This window comes from Camelus dromedarius, chromosome 7, assembly GCF_036321535.1.
Source record: "Camelus dromedarius isolate mCamDro1 chromosome 7, mCamDro1.pat, whole genome shotgun sequence".
NCBI lineage: Eukaryota > Metazoa > Chordata > Mammalia > Artiodactyla > Camelidae > Camelus > Camelus dromedarius.
Genome location: NC_087442.1, coordinates 74,185,287 through 74,209,477, shown reverse-complemented (window position 1 = coordinate 74,209,477; position 24,191 = coordinate 74,185,287). Strand labels below are relative to the sequence as shown.

Below are 24,191 nucleotides of genomic sequence, written 5' to 3'. Positions count from 1 at the left end.
ATTTTTTTCTTTTGTTTAAGCAATGAACCCAGGAATATTTCTTTTTCTGCTTTTTAAAAAAACTTCTAATAAGTTTGCCCATTGCAAACAGAAGCACAAAAAGCTGGCTACAGGACATCAAAAGTAATGTCTCAACAGGAAAATCTTGACAACTAGTTCCAACTGTCTTCCTCACTAATTTAAAACCTCACCATATTGGTGGCATGTTTTTCCCACCACAAATGATGACCTTTATTATACCCAGTGTAGAAAAACCCATTCGTTTATTACTATTCCCCTAAAACTTATATTATGTTAGCAGACTCCTACCCATTCTTCAATGTACATTGTTTTTTTTGGGTCTTTTACTCACAGTAGAAGTTATTCCTAACTGATAAAGGATCTAATGGTTAATTATCTTTTCAGTGTATTTGTTTAAGGTTGTTTTCATTTCCTTAAGTTGGATAGATTGACATGTCAGAGAACTGATTTAGTGCCAGAACTAACTACCTTTGTACAAATGAAAGAACATTATAAATCTGTATTGTTATAAGCTGAAATACTAGGACTTGAGTCTCCCAAACTGATATATACCAAGTACTGGTTTATCTCTATTTTACCACTGTTGCAAAAGTGTATGCTTTCGGAGTTTCAACTTACTGTGTGAGTCCATATTGCCTACTGAACTTGCTTTATGGACCAAGAGCTTTGATTTCTGTGCCCTTGTCCCTGCAAGGCCACGCTGAAATTTGCTAGGGATCACCATATATTTTTAGCAAACGGTTTTTACGCTTTGTAATCTCTCTGTGTTAAAGTTTTCCCATATCATCAGTACTTTTAAACTATTTCTTTACATTTTTTTTCCTAGCATTTTTAGTTACATTTAGCAGGCAGATTGGTCCAAGTAACTTAGTCTACCATTGCTAGTCAATACATTTACATTATAATATTAAAACTCATTACTATTTTTTGCCTTATTTGTTTTTTCTAACTCTTCTGCATGTACATGTATTACTTTTAGAATAAGAAAGAATATGTTACAGTAAAATCTGTGATGCTGAAAACAATGATTTATTTACATCTTTAAAATACATTTTCCATAGTTCATAAAACTTTAATGTGAGCAATATTTGACTTTCTTATGAATTAACTACTTTTTAATCTTAAGATTTAGTAATACAATATTTGATTATCAAAAAATGAGACTATCTTTCATTGTCATTACTCTAAATATCATGAGCATATTATTGCATTGACTAGTTCTAAAGTTATCTTTGAGTATTATCATGTATTCATTATAAATAGCCTGAGTCTGTTTTATTAACAAATAGTGTTTTGGCCTCTTCAATTGAAAAAATATATGACTTCCTTATCATTTTTACTCTTTGTAATATTATTTGTACAAGTGTACACTTACTGCTAGAACTATTTGTTTTACACTATATACTAGCTTATGCTACTGTCTTTTTCATGAATGTGTTATTTCCTCCGTTAGTATTAAACTTCTGGAAGAAATCATGTCTTACACATCTTTGCCTTCTACGTAGTATCTCACTCACTATTTTTGCAAGGTTAATTGTGTTTTTAAAGTTTTGAAAAAGTTTGCGACATTATTTCTAATGTAAAATCAGGTTTAACAGTAATTATAAAATTATAATATACTGATATGTATAGAATAACAGGAAGACATTGCTACAATGTGGTTTTCCTTCTTATACTTTGCATTTTGAGTGTGCAGATACTTTGCAGATTACGGAACAGATTCTTGTGGATTTACGATTATTCATTACCTGAGTATTCACTCTGAAGACTACCTATGTCTCTCCTGCTTCCTGTCTTTCAGACATTCTATTTCCCATTAATACCTCCAGTGAATGTGAGTTGGGGAAAAGAAAACTCAAGTCAGCTGATGGAGCATCCCATTAATAACTTTGGGAAAAGTATGGTAGGGAGGAGTTTTAAATTATTATTTATGCTGAAAGTAAGAAAATAGCTGTAAATTGACTTCCTCTATCTGAGAAATGTTCACTTAAACAGGTACATGTTCTAATGACAATATTTTTATTCAGAGAGACCTTTGATTAAAGGGATCCCAAATGAAACAACAAAGTTACTTTTATTTCCAGTGACCCTATGCCCCAGGTTTTCCAGAACAGTTCCCATTTTAAACATTATGTCTCACTGTTACCATCAGTACATTCCAACACGATCTACATGTATTCTTATCTGTGACATAAATATGTGATATTTTTAAGCACACTTAAGACACTTTTTCTGAAAAGTCTGCTGGTGAATTTCATCTCTGTATTCCTGATATCCATTAAGTGAACTCTTAGCAAGCTCTCCACAATACTTCCCAGGGAATTTAATAACTTTATATAATGGATAGGGTAACACTTATTTTCTCCATTTGGGGTAAATGGCACCATCATTCATCCAGTGGAACCTGGGAATCATGACTCTTCCCTCTTCCTCAGCCTCCTCATTCAGTAAGTCTCTGAATTTTGCACTGCTTTTCACCCTTTCCAGGTAGCCTGACCATTCTTCCTCCACAGTAAGCTGAATGGTCGTCTCTAAAAGAACAAATGCATTCATGTCATCTCTGCCCCAATGGATTCTTTGGTGATTCCCCACAGCAAAAGAAGTAAACTCAAATGTCTTCAGGAGCAGATAAGCTCCTAAATAAATGATTAGCCAGGTCAAATATAATATGGAGAAGTGGGCCTGAGGAGACAGGGGACTGGAGGATGTATGTCTACTTTTAAAGGCATTCAAATTCAAACAAAAAACAAAAAAAGTATGTCAAACAAAGCATATCTGTGGCCAAGATCCTACCTGTGAATAAGATTTTTATTCCTTTTAACCTCAGAATGGTATAAAATGGTTAGAATGGTACAAAAAATGTCTTTGTTATCTGGCCCCTACAAGCATCTATCCTGCTCTTCAATTATTCTCAACCATGTGGCCTGCTTAATTAAATGAAACATCTGAGTTAGTCGGTATTTTAGAACCGGAGTTTTAAAAATTTCAAGTATACAGAGTAGGTCAGCCTGTCTACAAAGTGCTGCCTGGTGGAAGCTGCTGTCAGAAAAATTTTAATGAACAGATAAATCTTAGCTATGATTGACATACTCATTTATGGGAACAAATGAAGCCAAGTGGGAGTGTCCTTAGATCCACCCTCTCCCCTCGTTACCACAAGGAAAGAAAGTACATGATAATGGCCAAAGGCCTGGGCAGATTCCTCGTAGCATCTCAGTTTTGCCACATATAAGCTTTGAGAATTCACGCAAGTTACTTAATCTTTAAACCTGAACTCCTTGTTTGTAAAATGAGCATTATAATGGTACTTTCTTCATAGGTTATTGTAGGGATTCAGTAAGATAAAATATTTCAAGCATCAGTAGAGCATCTGGCACAAAGTAAGCACTCAAACATTAACAACTGTAGTAGGATAATATTTTGAGATATTTAACTACGATTTTTCTTCCCTCCATTTTCTTCTTCCCTTCTCTTCTGCCCCAAATTCAAAGAGATAGCCATGTGTTCACTGTCTGACAGAAGGGATTATAACATAGCAGAAAGCAGACAAGCTAGCAAGTTTTCTGGCTTTTATTTCTGAAAGTCGTGGAGATGGTGAAAAGATTGAAGAACAAAATATTATGACCATAAAGGTGAAGAAGGATTTCCCCAAGACAGAAACAAAAGACCCCCAGGCTGGGGACAAAGGATGGGAGGTCTGCAAACAGGTCTATCTTCCTGAGAAAAGAGGGAACTCAGGCCTTGCTTCCCTAGGACTAGGAAGGTCCAATTCCAGTGAAGGAAAAATTACATAGTGCATTGGGGTAAACAGCACTATAGACAACCCCTCAATAATTTCCATAGTCCAAGTGCCTCACGAAACAGCAGGAGAATTCCTGTGTTCCTGGAGTGTCATGTAAGCAAAAGACGTTTAGATTTGAACAAGCCATGGTCTATTAGTCACGTATTGCTGTATAACAAAGTTACCACTCTGAAACTCAAGGGGTAAAATAAAAACAAATAGTATCTCACATAGTTTCTGTGGGTAGGGATTTCAGGAGTGACTTAGCTGGGTGATTCTGGCTCAGGGTCTCTCAGGAGGTTGTAGTCAAAATGTCAGCCATGGCTCCAGTCATCTGAAGGCTTGACTGGGGCTAGAACGTCCACTTCAAAGATGGCTCATTTACGTGGCTGGCAACTTCGTGATGGCTCTTGGCAGGAGGCTTCAGATCCCCAGAGTGAGACATCCCAGAGAGCAAGTCAGAGGTGACACTATCTCATTTTGACCTAGTCTCAGAAACCACACATCACTTCCCCTGAATTCTATTTGTCACACAGACCAATACCGGTATGATGTGGGAGGAGGCTACACGAGGGCATGAAAATCAGGAGGTAAGGATCACTGGGGGCTCTCCTGGAAGTGACTACCACACATGCCAACTAGGATGGTGATTGTCTCAGCAGCAAGCTGCACTGCCTGATCATCTGCACAAGATGCCAATACCTGACAACTTGGCAATGTGCCAGACACCAGAATCTGGTATAACTGAGGGGGATGAGGGGAGGATTGCTCTTAAGATTTCAGTGGGACTAGCAGCCCAAAATAGAATTCAAACTATTACAGAAGGAAAAGAAATATATTATTTCTTATATACTTAATAATATAATATCAATTATCATTTATATATAATATATATACAGGAATAATTCTACTTTTGTATCAGTTTTCTTAAGCAGTTCAAGGTGACTACAGTTCACCTCAGTAATTCTCAGCCTTGGAAATCAACTTTAAAATCAACTGGGAAGTTTTAAGAAAATACTCACCTACAGAGCTTCTGATTTAGTTGACCTGGATCAGAGCAAGGGCATCAGTATTTTTTAAAGCCCCTCAGATGATTCTAATATGCAACTGAAACCCAATGTTTTATGCAAATCCTAGACTTTCTTGCTATTTCAGACATCTATGATTCTTTCAGGAGCTCACCATATAGGAAGCTGGCTAATTCTCCCTGCTAATGGCCTAGAGTAGTATTTTTTCAGAAACACCAAAATAACTTCTCAGTAATATTCTACTGAAAAGCAGAGCAAAGGCTCAAGTTTGCTAAAAACAAGATAGCACCAAGGGGGGGGGGGGTCTCAGTTGGCATTGTATCCTCAAACACAGTTGGTGCAACTCTGCCTGTTATGCCTATCATCCTCAGCAACTAGTCAAAGTTTGTTATCGGTAAAGAGGTGAGTAGAGAAAAAGAAGCTTGCTGTTGCCTAGAGATCCGTTATGTCTTGCACGTCCAGGGAGATGAATATTTTTCAAGTGTCAGATTCCTTAAGAAAGTCAAGTATACTAGAAGAAAAGAGAAAGCATGTAGCAGAGTGTGTGTGTGTGTGTGTGTGTGTGTGTGTGTGTGTGTGTGTGTTTATAGTTGATGGGCGAGTCTTAAATTCTGATATCCTGTTTAGACTCATGTTAAGCTCTTGGTTCATGTAGTATTCATAGTGGCCGCAATGGATGCTGAGGCTCCTTTAATTCATTTTTGCCAACTGTCTGGCTCTTGAGGCATCTGATATTATGACTCTTGTGCCAAGCCCTTCTCTCCCCATACCTCCATTGGAATAATCAGAAAGTCCTACAGATTCTAGCATTTCTCCAGTCTGTCTCCCACCTCTTCATCTTAATCGCCACATTCTTACCATGGGATCTCAAACAATGCTCATCTGAACCACTAGAACAGTTGAAATACCTCCAGTTCCTATCTAGCCACTGCTGACACACCAGTGAAATAAAATGATATTATCCTTGTGAAGGACTTCACTGGCTCTCCACGGCCCACAGGATAAAGTTCAAATTCCTTTAGTCTATGGTACCAGGCCATCCACGGCCTGATGACTCCTGCCCACCACTCCAGCCTTAACTTACTTCACTCCCACAGTAGCCTGTACTCCAACCCTTCCAAAAGCAGTTATGCTAAGCAGGTAGATTATTTCAATCCTCTGGACCATAATGCTCTTTATGCCTAGAATATCTTCATGTCACCATTCAACCCACACTACCACAGTCTTCACTCCAGAGATTTGGTTCAAGTGCTACCTTCTTTTTGAAGACTTTTCTGCCTCATTCCCAATTCTGCAGGTAGATACTGCAGTCCCACATCTATCCCCTTCTGTCCCCTGTAAGAGTGCCATCTCGGTGACCATGACATTTTATTGAACTTATTTGTTTACTTTCTTGTATTAGACTGGGACTCTGTCTCATTTGTCCTTGTATTTCCAGACCCATGCTTGGTGCACACAGCTACTTAATAAATATTGACTGAATGAATAAATAAAGGATTATGCCAAATGATTACTTACAAGTAGGCTGTTCTCTTAAAATAGATTGATCATCTTCCTGTAATCCTCATTACACCACTGATTTGCTTTTTATTCAAGGATTATTCAAGGGTTAAGGTTTTTAGCTCAGTTCAGGCAAATTAATTCAATTTCTGAAATAGTAGGGGCTCAAAATAATGAGATAAATTTGTATTAACAATGTTTCCCCAGTTTTATTCTTAAGAAAGTTACCATATATTGCCTCTGACACCTGGAGGCAAATGATTGATAAGTAATTTATGACTCAGGTTAATTATACCATATGTAGGACACACATCAGTGTGCCTCATGGGTATAGCTTATAAATAACTCTAGGTTATAGCTGTCAATCCTCTTAATGATGAGGAAAAGAATACAATAGGACCTTTAAAGAACTAATTATGAATCAACCAACTTTCACAGCATAAGAGAATATAAATGGCACATCTCCAGGTAATTTATTTTGTGTTAGTCTCGAGAAAAACATGTTAATATAAAGTGAAAAATATTTAAAGCTTCAAACTTTCAGATAAAATCACAGAAAAACACCTCTCTTGGAGGTCTAAAGGCATTCATTCAGTAAACATTTATTGAGTACCTACTGTGTGCTGGGCACTGTTCTAAACTCTAGGGATGCTGCTGCCTTCACATATAAGACTAAGGGCTGGGGAAGCCAGGGAAATATACCAGGCTGGAAGATAAGAAAGGAGCCCAGGGCTGACTATTTAGCATATCAAAACAAATGCCAGTTTTCTGGGAAACTGGACTTCTTTTTTAATCAGCACCAACCCACAGTTTGCTTCTGTCCTTATGAAATTTACATTTCAGTGTGTGGTAGGGTAGGGGTGGAGAGGGCATAGGGCAGGTCAATAGAAGACAAAAAAATAAATAAAATATAAAGTCGGTCCAGAAAGTAATAAGTTTTATAAGAGAAATAAAGCAGGGAAGACATATGAGGATGCTGGTGGGTAGAGGTACAATTTTAAATAGCGTGGCCAGGGAAAGCCTCACTGAGAAGGTGGCATTTAAACAAAGAGCTGAAGGAAGGGAAGGAATGGGTCCCATGGATATGTGGTAGAAGAGCATTCTAACAAGGAAACAAACCACAAATACAGTCAGAAGTCCAGAGGGGCCTGGAGCTTTCAGAGGGCCCTGACAGCAGGGAAGTCAGTGGCCAGTAGAGCTAGAGCAAGGGAGTACAGGGGAGAATAGCAAATAGTAGATTCAGAGAAGTAATCTAGGGGAGGAAAGTAACAGGATTCGAATGTATAGGGCAGTGCTTCTTTAATCAGACCCAATGCTCTCTTTTCAACAAATATTTTGTACTCTTCCCTTATTATTCTGAAATTAACTTCACATATAATACAACCTATCTTCACCCCTAACTTCAAAAGAACAAATATAATACTGAACCTGCAGCATAAATGAGAAACAAATAAGTCATTTATAACAAAATAATATCTATTTCATAAATAAATGTTCAGACATGAACACTGTAAAAGACATAGGAAATATGTCACCTTTATAATCACAAATACAGAGGAGTGTTCTCTTGGAAACTCAAATGCCACAAATGCTGAGGATCATGCAATCTATGACATGACTTTCCAAAATGACAAACCTCTGGCAGAATTCTGAACATTCTAGAATGTCACCTTCACTCAATGTATATGATAGCTGCATTTCTGGAAAGTCAGTGTCCATTAAAACCATGCAAAAAGATTTTGTATTTATATATAAATAGAGTTAGGGTCTAGGCTCAGATCATTATAAAAAGGTTTTTCACCTTCAAGAATGTCCAAAGGACATCCAAAAGTCATGCAGAAGACACACGAGAGGACTTCTGTGGTGATAGGAATGTTTAATATTTTGATTGTTGTGGTTCTTACACAGGTGTATACGTTTGTCAAAACTCATCAAACTGCACACTTAAAATTGTGCATTTTATTTTACATAAATTATACCTTAAAACTGATTTTAAAAAGAAGAGAGACAATCCTTTACAGTAAGGGAATCTGTAGGATGGACTAGCAGCTCAGACCCCAACACTAAATGCCACTCAATTGTAGTATATTCCAAAAGGCTTGCCTCAAATTTCCAAAACACACCCTAGTGGGCAATACCACATCCACAGAGAATATTGCAGGCTGTCTGTTAGTGGGATAGGAAGCCACTAGGGGGTTTGAGCCAAGGAATAATGGGATCCAACTCGTTTTTTTAAATGATCATTTTTAAAGGACCATTCTGATCTTTGTGGCCGAGGCAGACAAGGGCTGATGCAGAAAGACCAGTTAGAAGACTATCATAAAAGGCAGGCGACAGATGATAGTGGCTTAGCAAGTGGTAATCATGAGATATACGACAAAAGACCTTCACAAGTTTCCTACAGAGCCCCCAAAGGTAATATAGGAAATAGAAAGAGCTCAAAAAATGTTTATTAGATTAAAGAAGTAAAGAATAGTAATTTTCAACATTCTTAACCATACTCATACTACACTATGCACTTCATTTGCAATGCAATCAAAAAACACTTCAGAGCTCTGGCTGTGTCATTGTATATCTAAGTGTAATGAAACATTATTTTTCTGGTGAAATGAGATTCAACAATTTTTTTTATTTTACCATAAAAAGTATATTTCTTGCCTAAGTAAAATACTTGACCTTGGCTGTTTCTGTGATAATTTAGATTTTGCAATAACTTTAAGCTTAGTATAATGAATGACAGTTTGTCATTTGAGAGTTTTTCTAAGTGTAGAAATGTAGAAGATTATGCTGGATTTGTTGTAAGATTAGAACCTACTAAATCAAAACTGTTTAAGTTCTGAGATCACACAATTTCTTATTGTCTTCTCTCCAAATTGAGGGATAGTTAATTGAGGGTTTTATTAGGTACACTAAAGTTTTATTTTAAAATTCAAATCTTTCCTTTAAAAATGTCAGAAAAGAATTTTTGAATGAAATGATTTCTGAGGTTTGCTTCAAAATAATTCAGTGGAGAGAGTGAAGGGATTTAGATGAAACAAGACTGGCCATGTATTAATAATTATCAAAGCTGATAGATGAGTAATGGTGATTCATTTCACTTTTCTCTTTACTTTTGTATAAATTTAAAGTTATCCATGGTGAAAAGTTTAAAAAATTCAGGGCCTGATCATTCAATATTTGTTGAACAACTGCAATGTGCTAGACTTTTATTAGGAACTTGAGAGAGATTTATTAGCTATGAGGATAAGATCTCAACATTAAAGAGCTCCACATCCTAGGTACATAAACAAACAAGTATAAAGCAATGTAAGGATTATAACATTGTGCTAAGTACATAAAGTGCTATAGGAGCAAAGAAGGAGTGATTGACTTTTCCTGGTGAAATCACAGCATCTTCCCATAGTGTAGTACCCCAGAGGACTGCTGTCAAGACTGGGAACTAAAGGCTGAATAGGCTTTTTCTTGGACAAAAAAAGGGCAGAAAGCATCCACAGAGAAGGCAACATAATGCTAGAAAATGCTCACATTAAGGCATTAAAAGAAATACGGAAGATAGTGAAAGAGATAAAAAGGTGTCAGAGAGTAAACAATATTTGTGTTTTTACTGCCAGTACCTAAAACATTCAAAATTATCCTCCTGAACAAATATACCATTTGAAAGAGACACAGAAGGAAAATAGCAGAGAATAGTGTTTTAAAACCTAAGGAAAGAGATAACCTACATAATAAGAAAAAAATACCTGCTACTCATTATCCAGTAGGGGTCTAGTAACTAGAAGATATAAAGCACTCTTACAACTCAACAACAAAAAGACAAAGAACTCAACTAAAAAGTGTAAAAGACTTGAATAGATATTTTTGCAAAGCAGATACACAAATGGCCAATAAGCATAAGATGCTCAATATCATTAGGAAAATGCAAATCAAAACCACAAGGTACTACTTCACATCCACTAAGATGGCTAAAAATTACCAAAAAAAATTTTTGAGGAAAATAACAAGCATTGGAAAGGATATGGAGAAATTGGGACTCTTGTACATAGTGTTGAGAACATAAAATGGTACAGCCACTGTAAAAAACAGTTTTGTTGTTCCTCCAAAAGTTAAACACAGAATTACCATATGATCATAGTGATATTGCTCCAGATACGTGTACACACATGTTCATAGCAGCACTATGCACAACAGTCAAAAAGGTAGAAACAGCCAAATGTCCATCAAGGAAGGAATAAAGAAAATGTGGCACATACAGGAATATTATTCAGCCTTAAAAATTGCAGAAAATCCTGTCACATGGACAACATAGTTGAATTTTAAGGGTATTATGCTAATGGAATAAGCCAGTCACAAAAAGACAACTACTGTATGATTCTACTTACATGAGGTAGCTAACGTAATCAAAATCATAGAAGAAGGAAGTAGAAGGGTGGTTATCAGGGGCTGTGGGAAAGAGGAAAAGGGAAGTTGTTGTTTGATTGGTATAGACTTGCAGTTCTGCCAAGATGAAAATGTCTTGGCGATCTGTTTCACAAAATTGTGAATATACTTAACATTACTGAACTGTACACTAAAAAATGGTTAGGATGGTGAATTTTATCTTCCATGTTTTTTAACCATAATCTATTTTAAAGTCAAGATACCACTCAACATAACACTGAACACTGGAAGAATGAAAATTCTAAATCCAAGATAATAGTTACTTCTGGGGAGGGAGGAAAGGAAAGACTACAAAAGAATCTCAATTCTACCTGTAATGTTTCATTACTTAAATAAAATCTGAGGCAAAATATTAGGATCTAAAATAAATAAGAAAAAAATTATGCTAAAAAAGCCAGACACAAGAGGTCACATATTGTATGATTCCATTTATCTAAAATATCCATGAATAGGTAAATACACGGAGACAGAACATGGATTAATGGTTGCCAGGGGTTGAAGGGTTGGAGGAGTGGGAAAGAAGTGCTTAGTGGGTAAGGGGTTTCCTTTTGGAATCATAAAAATGTTTTAGAAGTAGATAGAGATGGTGGTTGTATAACATTGTGGATATACTGAATGCCACTGAATTGTTCACTTTAAAATGGTTAATTTTATGTGATGTCAATTTCACCTCAATTTAAAAATAAAACTAAGGAAGGGGAGAATTTTAAGAAGGAAGGATATATATTGAAAAGGGTCAAATGCCACAGAGAGATTGAGTAGGACATAAACTAACAGGTTATTCAATTTAGCAAGTATGAGTTCCTTTTATAAGAAATGTGCAAATAGTCAGACTGTTGTGAGTTGCGATCATGGGCCTGTGCAGTAGTTTGTGGGAGTCTTAAGCATTTTGTAGAATAAGGAAAGTCAGTGGAGAGGGAAAGACTGAAGACAGATAAAGGAGAGGAGATATTTATACAGCAAGACTAAGAAGAAGTAAAAGAGAATAGAGAGGTTAGCCTCAGAAAGAATTAAGAATCCTAATAGTGGCTAGAAACAAATGAGTATGGGATAGTGTGATTTCCAAATTTTGCATGGGAAGTGGGGAGTGAGGAGAAACTTGGTAACTTCTATTTTCTCTAGGAATGAGGAAGTAGGGTTTAGGGTTTGAGGAGCTGTGGGAGTTGACCAAGAATGAATAAAAGGGTTGCCTGGGCAGCTCTGAGTGTCTTAGTGGAAATCATAAATATCTCCCCATCCCCCCAACACAAATACACAACTGAAAAGTTTAGCTGTTAAAATCATTGCATAAATAATGTCTCACAAATTGCTCATCAGAAGTAAAACCACTGTTTTTCTGACATATTATGAAAATACTTAAAATAGTCTTTATGGAACATTCAATAGAAAGATCAGGGATAGTTGGAGAAAGGGCAAAGTGGAATCTACTGAAGAAACATTATATATCAAACATTTACGTAGGAAAAGGAAATGAAGGATCACTAAGAGACAAGTTACTATTAAACAATGGTATAAGCAAATGTTTCATTTGAATTTTAAAATAATGGAACTGCTTAAAGACGGATAAGGAGAGGGTAGATAATAATTGCTTGATAAACTACATACCTTATTTCTTTGAAAAAGGAAGGAAACATATCTCAAAGTTTAAAGTATTTTTAATACGTTTACTTTTAAAAAGTAACTGGTAGAACATATTAAAAGAAAATTTAAAAATTAGTTTAAAATCTGAATGTTTCTAAGTTGAAAACTAAGAAAAATGGGGGGAGGGTAGCTCAGTGTTAGATCACATGCTTAGCATGCACAAGGTCCTGGGTTTGATCCCCAGTTCCTCCATTAAAAAACAAACAAACAAACCAAATTACCTCCCCACCAAGAAAGAATTAAAAAAAAAACAAAAAAAACAGAAAAGTAAAACAAGTAACTAGCTATTAACAGTAAATGCCCTTAAAGAAATTTTCAAGTACTGAATGAACTTGAATGTGATTACAAAATGGGCATCCTGAAGTGTGATAGTCACTGACAAGGCAAGGCAACCATCTAAGGATTTCACTGAATGGAACATAATATGCATGTAAGGTGCCTTGTAAAATTCTATGGGCATTAATGACTTTTGCATAACGTTATGATGAGTCTTAGAAATGAAATTTCCCTCTTATAGATTTTACTTGAGGTTTGAATAGCTCCCTAACAACACCAATTATTTATGTTTGACTACAGCTGAATAACCGAGAGGCTCAAAGTAATCAGTCTGTTCAGATTTTCTATTTCATCATGATTCAGTCTTGGTAGGCTGTATGTTTCTAGGAATTTATCATTTTCCTCTAGGTTTTCCAATCTGTTGGCATATAATTGTTCATAGTAGTCTCTTACATTGGAAAATGTTCCATGTGCACTTGAGAAGAATGTGTATTCTGTTGCTTTGGGATGGAATGTCTGTAAACATCTGTTAAGTCTATCTGGTCTAATGTGTTGTTCAGTACTTAAGTGTATGATCTATCCATTGGTGTAAGTGGGGTGCTAAAGCCCCCTACTATTATTGTATTGCTATATATTTCTCCCTTTAGGTATATTAATATTTGCTTTATATATTTAGGCTCTCTTGTGTTGGGGGCATAAATATTTACAAAATGTTTTGTCTTCTTTTTATCATTATGAAGTGCCCTTCGTTGTCTCTTACTACGTTCTTTGTTTCTAAATTTCTAAGTGTAGCTACTCTACCTTTCTTTTGGTTTTCATTCACGTGGAATATGTTTTTCTATCCCTTTACTTTCAGTTTGTGTGAGTCCCTACATAAAAAGTGAGTCTTTTAAAAGGGGAGATTTGAAACTGAGTCCCCTTAAAATTGCATTCATCTGCCAAGTTTATGATTAACCTCTTTAACCAATACATTATCCCTTTCTTGACCAACACCTGTTCTCCTCAAGATTGAGGAGTATCAAGGGGGGGGGGCGGATTGAAAGGAAGCAGAACTCTGTGAGGCACCCCCACCCCTGCCTCTTGTTTATAGAAAAACTGAAGTCTCCCAGGACCCCCTAAGTCTTAGAAGAGCAGACTCAAGCAGTTGATTAGGACAAGCTTGCAGGCATTGGAGGATGGCAATGACTCTGACCACCTATCTCAGTGATTAACTGAGATTATTCCATTTCCCTTTAAAACTTTCATGGCTAAACAGAATCTCTGGAGATTTGGGTGGGGGGTGTTAAAGCAACTTTCCTTTTTGTTACCGAGGCTGTTGCCCCCAGGATCATACCTCTGTGCTTCTCTTGAGTAAAAACTAATTTTCTTATCTAAGTCTCAGGAGGCAGCTGCAGAGAAGAAACAAAAATTGGCTATAACCGACAGACTACCCCTTTTCTGCCATGGATGACCAAAAAACTCATACCACGGCCTCCTAGTTTCCAAGTAAAACTGGAAATTTCAACAAGTGTTACTTGTCAGGAATCCCAATCCCTCCCAATCTTACCCTGTGGTGGGAACCTAGACACAGCGCTCTCTACCTGGAAAATCGAACTCTCAAGGCTACACATTTAAATCCATCTCTTTCTCCCTTGCCTGCCCTAAACCTGGCCACACAGGGGATTACAACCAATCAGGCCAGAGACAAGAAGAGATCATTTATTAGAGTAGACAGGAAGCATCAGAAAACAGGGTGAAGAACTTAGCGGGCAAATGCCCAGTGTCTTGCCTTGATTGCCTTGATCACCCTTCTTAGGCCCTGCCATAATTACCCTGTCAGCCCTGCTTATTGGACCATTTTCAATTCAAGTAATTTCCTGCTTCATTTCAAATTGTATCCAGCAATTTCAAAATACGATTCTGCTGCTACATGGATGGAAGCCTATGCCAGGGTCAGATTATCTAGATTAAGAAAAGATAGAGAGACTTCTACTCTGGTAGGCAGGCCTACGTCCCTGTATAGCAGGAAGAAGCTACAGAAGAGAGAGACCTCCGTCCATTTCCCCAAGAAGACTCTTGAGTATGAAGTCTCTCAGGGGGGGAGTCAAGAGAGGTGGTTAGGCAGACTTACTGACCCTGACTCATTAACAAGGGAAACGAAGTACCCAGCTGAAGAAAAGGCAGGTCATTTCTCTTATCCCACAGCTGGCTCCTTAAAATCCAAGGATATATACCACAGTATCTCTTCCTTTGTTTCCACTGAAGTTTCTGCTAATTGCTTTTTGTTTCAGGGCTGAGCTCTGAGGGAGGAAGGAGTCTGTAGCAGAAAATAATTAACACCAACACTGGAATGAAGATAACAACGGCAGAGCCTTCTAACAAAAGACCCCTCAGCCAGTCCTGGGCTGGAGCTGTCTCTACGGGCCATCTTGGCTGACAGCTCCTGGCTTGAGTGCTTCCTTTCCCTGCTCAAGCACCCTTCTTTCCTTCTCTCTGCTCAAGGACTTTCCTTCCATTTCCCCTTCTGAGTAACAAAGCAGCTGTTCACTTTGTCAAAAACAAAAACAATCAACCAACCAATCAATCAATCAATCAACAAAGTGAGTGTTTTGTAGGCAGTATAAAGATGGATTTAAAAAAAATCTGTTCAGCCTCCCAATGTCTTTTGATTGGAGCATTTAGTTTATTTACACTTAAAGTAATTATTGAAAGGAATATACTTAGTGGTATTTCATTGTTTTCTGGCTGTTTCTGTAGTTCCTTTCTCTGCCTTTATTCTTCTCTTGTTCTCCTTATTTGTGGTTTGACTTCCTTTAGCGGTACGCTTATATTGCCTTCTCTTTATCTTTTGTGTATTTACTATAGATTTTTGCTTTGTGGTTACCATGAGGCTTACATACAACCACTTATATATATTTAACTATTTAAGTTTTAAATTAGTTCAAGTCTATTTTAAGTTGCTACAACTTAAGTTTGATCCCATTGTAAAGCGCATTGTTATTACTCCCCCTGCCTCATTTTGTGTTTGATGTCCCACTTTATATCTTTTGTGTATCCTTTAACTATTGTAATCATAGTTACTTTTACTACTTTTGTCTTTAAGCTTTCATACTAGCTTTATAAATAGTGGTGAATTCACTACCTTTACTATATATTTGCCTTTGCAGTGGGATTTATTCTTTCACAAGCGTTCTTGTTATTAATTAGCACCCTTTCTTTTCAGCTCAAAGAAGTTCCGTTGGCATTTCTTGTAAGGCCAATTTAATGGTGATGAACTCTTTTAGCTTTTGTTTGTCTGGAAAACACCTAATCTCTCCTTCACTTCTGAGTGAACTTGGCTGCCAGGTATAGTATTCTTGGTTGGAAGCTTTTTCCTTTCAGCACTTTGAATATATTGTGCCACTGCCTTACGGCATGCAGTTTCTGTTGAAAATTCTGTTAATTGTTTTATGGAGGTCCCCTTGTATATAGCAAGTTGTTTTTTTCTTGCTTTTAAGATTTTCTTCTTGTCTTTAATTTTTGACATTTAAAGTAAAATGTGGGTCTCTTATTTGGTTTCCCTTATTTGGAACTCTGGGATTCCTGGATCTGCATGTCTGTTTCCTTCTTTAGATCAGAGTATTTAGCCATTATTTCTTCAAATAAGATCTCTTCCTCTTTCTCTCTTCCCTTCTGGGAGCCCTATGATACAAATGTTAATCTGCTTGATGTTGTACCATAAGTTCCTTAAGTTATCTTCACTGTGTTCCTCTGACTGGGCGAGTTCCACTGCTCTATCTTCGAGATGACTTATCCTTTCTTCTGCTTCAGCTAGTCTTCTCTTAAATCCCTCTGGTGTATTTTTCAGTTCAGTGACTGTATTCTTTGCTCTGTGACTTCTATTTGGTACTTCCTCATATTTTTCATCTCTCTACTGTAAGTTTTCACTGCATTCATCCATTCTTTCCCCCAGTTCAGTGAGCACCTTTATGACCATTACTTTAAGCTCTTTATCAGGAAAATTACTTTATCTCCATTTCATTAAGGGTTTTTTTTTTTTCCCTGAGGTTTTATCTTGTTCTTTCACTTGGAACATATTCCTCTGCTTCTTCATTTTGTGTGACTCTGTGTTGGTTTCTAACAGTTGATGAAACCACCTCTCCCAGTCTTGAAGGAGTGGCCTCATGTAGGAGATGAAATTTGTCATTTCATTTCCTCTTGGTTGTCTCTCAAACCTTTGCGCATAACCAAGCAGACTATTATCTTTTTAACAGCTCCCAGTAGTTGAAGTGTGCCAAGACCTGTCAGTGTCCCAAAGGGGAGGATTTTAGCACCTAGATTCAGGCTGACTGGAAGCCAAACCCTCAGGCGTCAGCTTTTAAATGTATGCAAATCTACAGAGTCCTGTAGGACCACAAGTGTAAGCCCCACTGGCCACCACAGCCAGGTGATCTGGAGGCACCCCTGGGTGGCAGTTGCAAAACTCAGGGCTCCAGATGAATGTATAAGGCCTTTTCAGGGTGATACCCGTAGACTGGAGCAAGGCAGAGTTGGGGAGCCCAGTGGTGTGTCCTATGTTCCTTGAGAGCCGCTCAATAGGCCACAAATGCATACTAAACTTGAAGCCTGCCCCTCAGGTCAAAGCTCCAGGACAAGCAAACTGGCCTCCTTCCCAGAAAGACTAAAGTAGGGGGGTGCCTCAGTCCAATGCCTATACAGTGCCTTGGGGGTGACAACCTGCCAAAACTCATTTTTCCAATTGCAACAGTGCTGTGGGACCCAAGAATGCAAACTTCCTCGTTACCAGAGCCAGGCAATCAAGAGGCATCCCCAGGCAGCAGCCCCCAAAACTGGGGCACCAAAAACAAAAATCAAGGCACCAAACATGCATAAAGCTTCCCTGCAGGAGACAAACGCTTTTAGGTGTACAGTTCAGAGATTTCAGGTATATTCACAATGTTGTGGAACAGATCTCCAGAACTTTTCAATCTTGCAAATCAAAACTCTATACCCACTAAACAGCTGCCCTTTTTCTCCTATCCCCAGACTCTGGTAACCACCATTCTACTCTATGTTTCTTGAATTTGACTACTTCAGATACCTCATATAAGTGGAATCACAATTTATTTTTTCTAGTTTTATTAAGAAATAATTGACGTATGTCACCATATAAGTTTAAGGTATAGAGCAGGATGGCTTGAATCCCACTGTGAAATGATTACCACAATAGGTTCAGCTAACACCCATCATCTCATATAAATAAAAAGAAAAGAAAGAAGAAAAAAGAAAATAATTTTTCTTTTTTTTTTTGAATCTTTTTTTTATTTAAGTATAGTCAGCTTACAATGTTGTGTCAATTTCTGGTGTACAGCACAATGCTTCAGTCCTACATGAACATTCATATATTCATTTTCATATTCTTTTTTCACCATACGTTACTACAAGATAAGGAATATAGTTCCCTGTGCTACACAGTATAAACCTGTTTATTTTATATATACCAGTCAATATCTGCAAGTCTTGAACTCCCAATTTATCCCTTCCTACTCCCTTCCCCCATGGTAACCATAAGTTTGTTTTCTATGTCTGTCTCTGTTTCATAAATAAGTTCGTCTTTTTTTTTTTCTTTAGACTTCACATGTAAGTGATATCATATGGTATTTTTCTTTCTTTTCCTGGCTTACTTCACTTAGAATGACGATCTCCAGGTAATTTTTCCCTTTGTGATGAGAACTCTTAGGATCTACTCTTTTTCTACAACTTTCCTATATGTCATGCGACAGTGTTAACTATAGTCATCATATTGTACATTACGTCCCTAGTACTTATTTATGTTACAACTGTACATTACATTTGTACCTTCTGACTACCTTCCTCTAATCTCCCCACTCCCACCATATCCTTTGCCTCTGGTAACCATAAGTCTGATCTCTTTTTCTATGAGTTTGTTTTAGATTCCATACATAAGTGAGATTATACAGTATTTGACTTTATCCACAATTTATTTTAACCTAAAACACTAGCAGTCACTGAATGAAAGGGATTTTTTTGCTTGTTTTGTTTTGGAGTTTTTTGCTGATAGCTAGACTTGAGCCCAATCAATATACTGGATGGATTTTATATCCGGTGAAATCATATGTCACAGCCCTTGTTAATGATCTATTCCTGAGTACAGAAACTAAATGTCATCATGTTGAAGGGTCACTAATTAGATGCTCAGGTAGTAGCTGACTTTGAAGTTACTTATGAAATTTTAATTTTTCTTTGAACGTCGAATGAAACAGCATGAGAAATACAAAATAGGAAACTTAGAGAAGAGAGTGGATTTAATTACAGCATTCTCCTGCAGTTAGTATTTATTATTACATCCTTTATCCTTTGTTGTGTAACACTCTGAAGCTTTCATTGAGCGGAGAATCACCTGGGTTTTGGTTCCAGTTCTGCCATCCATATGACCTCGGGCAAATCATTTAATTTCTCTAAGCTTAGGCATTACTATCCCTAAAGCATAAATAAACATGGAGATGATACTACCCAGCTGGCTTACTTTAGGGTAGAGCAATGAGAGTACACAGGGAGTATTATGTGGAAAGAATTCTGAAACATTAACTTTAGAAACATGTATTATTAAAGAAATTTCATCCTTTCCAAACTTCTCTCCATTTTTATATCCCTTTCTTCTAAAAATCTTATGTTACCCTAAACAAAAAGATATGCTCCCTTTCCCCTCAGTCCCCTATCTACTAAATTTCATATTTTAACAGTAAACTCACTAATAAAAAATGGTGAACAGCTTTGTTGCTGTGACTAGGTCTAGGAATGAGGGAGTAAAGAATAACAGGAATAAACCACAGAAGAATTTCCCTCCCTCTACCATAACTTCCCAGCTACGAGTCCTTAAGTTTGAGACTATGGAGAAGACTGAGAGATGTAGAATGAAATGACAAGTTAATATCAGAAGTGCTACTTTGGGATAATCTTAGGAATGGTTTAACTCTTCATCTGTAGTTTCACTTAATTACATCAGGTATAAAAGCATTGTGACTCAGTGCTTTATGCAATAAGCTGGAAACTCAGGACCTGTGGGTTCTGGCCATGCATCTGACATTTGTTTTTTACATGAGCTAGTCATGTTCACTCCCATGTTTTATTTAGTTTTTCATCTATTAACAAGAACAATGATGCCAAATTATTTCCCAGGGTTGTTAAAAAAAAATAGAACTCACAAAGAGTTATAATGTCATGAAAGTCATAATAAAGGTAGCTTTTATGACGGAATAGATGTAGCAATACTCCAAAAGTTAAAATTTCTACATACATATAAAGCATTACTGTTACCTGAGTAAGGAGGGGAAGGGATACTGTGAATATGAAACAGGGTATGTAACCCTGAACCCTCTTTTGGATTATTAAACTCCCACTCAAACCTTCAAAAAGTACTAAGAAGAGAGGAGATTTCTGAAAATTATATTTGGGTTTCTTCTCATCCCTCATGTATTTACCCAAAGTGAAGGTAGCTAGTGAGTAAGGAAATAGCCTAAAGAAGAGACAGGGGGTAAAAAAGTAATAAAAGGTCTGGAAACCATTCATTCTTTGTTTAACCAGTTCTTACTTTGTTTTTTCTATAAGCAAGGGTAACATGTAGTACACTAATTCTGAAACACAGCTCATTAAAATAGCACCAGACAGCTTTCCTAGAAGATGAAACTGAGGCTTAGAGAGGTTAAGTGACTTGCCCTGAGTAAGAAATGGAATGGGCTTTTGAACCTTCGTCTCTCTCACGTCAGAGCCCACGATTTTTATTATTGCCCTATTCTCTTTCAAGAAAAGCAGAATTTACTTCTGGAATAAATGTCAACCGAATCTGTCCTAAAAAGTTGAGGAAGTTAAGTTGCTCAGAGATTCTCCCCATCTCTCCCATGGCCACATGGGTTATAAGGCAACATCTCTACATATCTCTGCATGCCTGCTTAGTGCTTCTTTCTTGACCAACCAGATTCTCTATACTTTCTACTCGTCAAGGTTTTAGCTTCTCAAATCCCTGAGTCTACCCCGTGGCATTCAGTGTCTGCCCTTGCTGCTTCATTACTTAATCTCTCTAGGCTTCTAAGTTCCAATTCTTAACAGCGAGAACTGATACTCCCAGATCATGTTCCTACACCAAGCCATAGGTTGCTGGACAGTCCACATGGATTGGTGAACTTGGATCAAGTGGCCAAACCCTCAGCTGTTCCTTGAGAATTGTAGTGTAAGTAGGTGGGCATTCTGACACTTAGCCTGTACCATTTAAAAACATCACCCAAACAAGATCTGTTTCCTTTTTTCTTTATTTGTGTGTTTCTATTAGACATATTGCCATTCTTCCTATCACCTAGGTTGAAAGTCTAAAAAAATGTTTTTAATTAAAAATATTTAATTTTGTTAGAAAAGTTATGCACACATATGGTAAAATACTCAGAATATAGCAGCATATACACGTTGGAAATTGTCTCCTTTCTACCAAAGATTCTCAAGGCCCTCCTAGAGGTGACCACAGCTAACAGTTTTTGAAACATCTTTCAGAAAAATCTTATGGAAGTTCAAGTATTTTTATCCACATTCCATTTTATGTAAACGGAAGAATACCATAAACACAATGTGTGCCTAGCTTCTCTCATTTAATAAGTAGATCTTGAGAGTTGTTCCTATTCCAATCAACATATATATATTTTTTTTCATTTTTTAATGGCTTCATAGAACTTAATTATATGTATGTGATTTTGTTTTTTAACCAGTGACCTTTTGATAGGCAGGTATGTTGTTTCCACTCTTGTCATTACAAATAAGCCTGTAAAAAGCATATGTTTGCGATAAATATTATCTATAAATTTTTCAGTCAAAGCACAAATGGCATTTCCATTTTGATACATTTATGGCCAAACTGCCTCCAAAGATGTTGTGCCAATTTCTCTCACTACCTGTGTAAAAGTCTCCATTTGTCCATACCATGCACAGTTTTGTGTCTGTCAAACTTTCTGATCTTTTCTAATCTGGTAATTTCAGTCATTTTTAATTCTACCTTCTTTCTTGTCCACAAAGTCAGTTGGTCACCTAGTTCTGTAAGTTTTCTTCAGTGTTTCTCACCTCCATATGTGTCTTTGTACCTGCAGTTTCATGACCTTTGTTCAGCTTTTGTTGTTTCATGTATTGGCTCCTAATATCTCTCATTCCATTCTCTCCCCTTATTACTTCGCAACTTATCCACACAGCTTAATATGACAGATTATTATTTGCCTAATTTCACTTCCATACTCAGAAACCTTCAGTGGTTCCCACTGACCATAGGATCAAGTCCAAAACCTGAGCCAGGTATTGAACGCTCTCCAGAGTCCAGTCTCATTCTACTTTAGTACCTTCACACATTTACAAAAGTTCTGCTTCAAACTTCTGCTTTGCTATCTTCATGTTTTTTGTTTCATCACTTCTCTTCCCTGGGAGTTCCCCTTCCCATTTAATTCTAATTTCACTTATCCTTCAAGATCCTCTGTGACCACTTCATGCTAACAACCCACTTCATAATTTTCTTAGAGTTGTTAAGCCACTCATTGTCTGTATCACTCATTTCACATTTATTAAATTACATTAAGATTTTATTGTTTTTTTCTTGTCTCCTGAACTAAGCTACAGACTTTAGAAGAAGGCATCTCTAAGACATTTTTGTATCTCCCCATGCCCCCACACAGAACAACCCTTCCAATTTTGATTTCAAAAATATCTGCAAATTGAAACAGGACCCAAATATATTAAAAAGAGGAAAGTCTTTCCAAAAAAGCTGAAATCCATAAAGGTAGTTTTGTTTTCCCTAACTTCCATGAAATGCTAAAGGTAGCTACTGAGAACTCAAAACTCAACACTCAAGGGTTACAAGAAAGAGAAGCTTGCAATAGGAGGAAAAGTTAAAAAACAAAACAAAACAAAAAAACCCTGTAAAAACACTAGCCAAAATAGGACTAAGTAACTCAAACAGGTTACTTCGGAGCGGACTATCACCAGACCACTTAATAGCTTGTTGTCCAGCATATAGTCTTTATCAGTGACCATCTGATTTGCACATTCTTCAAAAGAAGTACCATACCAGAAGTAGAGGCACTCCTGATCATCTGCCCATTTCTCTGCCTACAGTCTAATTTCTCTCCCAGTTCTGGGGGAAAAAATGAGTACTCTCCAGTGAGATACATTGGTAGGTGTTTAAACCCATATCCTGATCTTTCCTCAGGATCTAGTGAAACTGAGAATCAGTAATCTGATCACAGTTAAATACTCCAGAGCCTTGTTTCAAGTGAAACTTATCTCAGAAATTAAACTATTCCTCGCAGTGAATTTTTAAAATACTGGACAAAACTATGTTTTTACACGTACATACCTGTATAGAAATGCATAGGAAGAGATGTGGAAGGGCACATCTGTAAGTTGTTATTTCTGAGAAGAAGAGTGGATTGGTATACATCAGTTGTATTATTTTAAAGAGAAATATTTTTCTTTAAAAGAAATAGAAAATTGGATCTTGTTACTCATACCTGTTTTCTTGAAGGAGTTTATCATTAAATTCCACGCTGCTTTTCAACATTCATCTGGGAAATGGGGCCTAATTTTTCTAATATTTCTTATTTTAACCAAACTGCCTGACCAATTTAATTCGTAAAAATCGTTGTTTGTGGGTATAAATGACCAAAAGAAGTCCACGGATTAAATCCTTCACTTCTGTCACAGTATCACGTTTACGTTCCTTAGTGAGAGGCAATTCGGTGTTGCTGTGAAAGCAAAAGGATTTGAGTTCTAGTTTGGGCTCTGCTAAGAATATTCTGGGAGACCTTGGGCAAATCACTTTCTTTGTAAAATGTTGAATTAGACTAGGACAGATATTCAAAGTCTGTTATTCAGTTGTGAGGTGCCACGAATCTGAAGGCAAGACGACAAATTTCCTTCAATTCAGCAAGCCCCCACCAAATGCGCGTTATGTATGAGGACGGACTCCCAATTTCAGGCACTCACTAACCAGGGTTTTGACAGATTTGCAAAAAGCAAAAGTCCTTTCACTGAAAAAGCGTTTCCTTTCTCTTGGCTGTAGCTATTCCCCAGAGTGCCAAGGTCTAACTGCCGTCAACATTAAAATGAAGACCTACCTGCCGTGAACGGGAGAGGCCACTACCAAAGTTCCCACCATGCCTGTCTCCCCACCGCCGCCCTCTCCCGCCCCCGCTCCTGGACTCCTGCCGGCAGGGACCTGTAGTCCCAGCCCACGGCTGGCGGCTGCGCGGAAGCCTTCTAGAAATACGTTTTTCCCACTAGTAGGCGGTGAGACCGCAATTTCTAACTCAAGTCCTACTCCAACTGACTAGGGTTTGCCCTGCTGAGGCGAATTCCCTCCTCCTAGCGTTCCTCAGAACCAGTAGCCGGCCGGGCGGGACCACGCCCCGGAAGTGGAGTCAAGTCGCCCCGTCGGCCGCCGAAGCGCCTTCCAGCCAGTCCTAGAGGGGCAAGGGCTGGCGGGGCGGGCTTGCGGACGGGGC

General features: G+C 37.5%; 1 long non-coding RNA gene across 1 annotated transcript; it reads right to left on the bottom strand.

The window, feature by feature from the left end:
* Positions 1 to 2,237: 2,237 nt before the first annotated feature.
* On the bottom strand, positions 2,238 to 24,062 carry LOC135321712 (uncharacterized). Its single transcript, XR_010381724.1, has 3 exons — positions 23,199 to 24,062; positions 23,045 to 23,100; positions 2,238 to 2,552 (listed from the first exon to the last, which is right to left on the bottom strand). It is a non-coding gene; the product is annotated as an uncharacterized LOC135321712 (long non-coding RNA).
* Between the last annotated feature and the right edge of the window lie 129 nt (positions 24,063 to 24,191).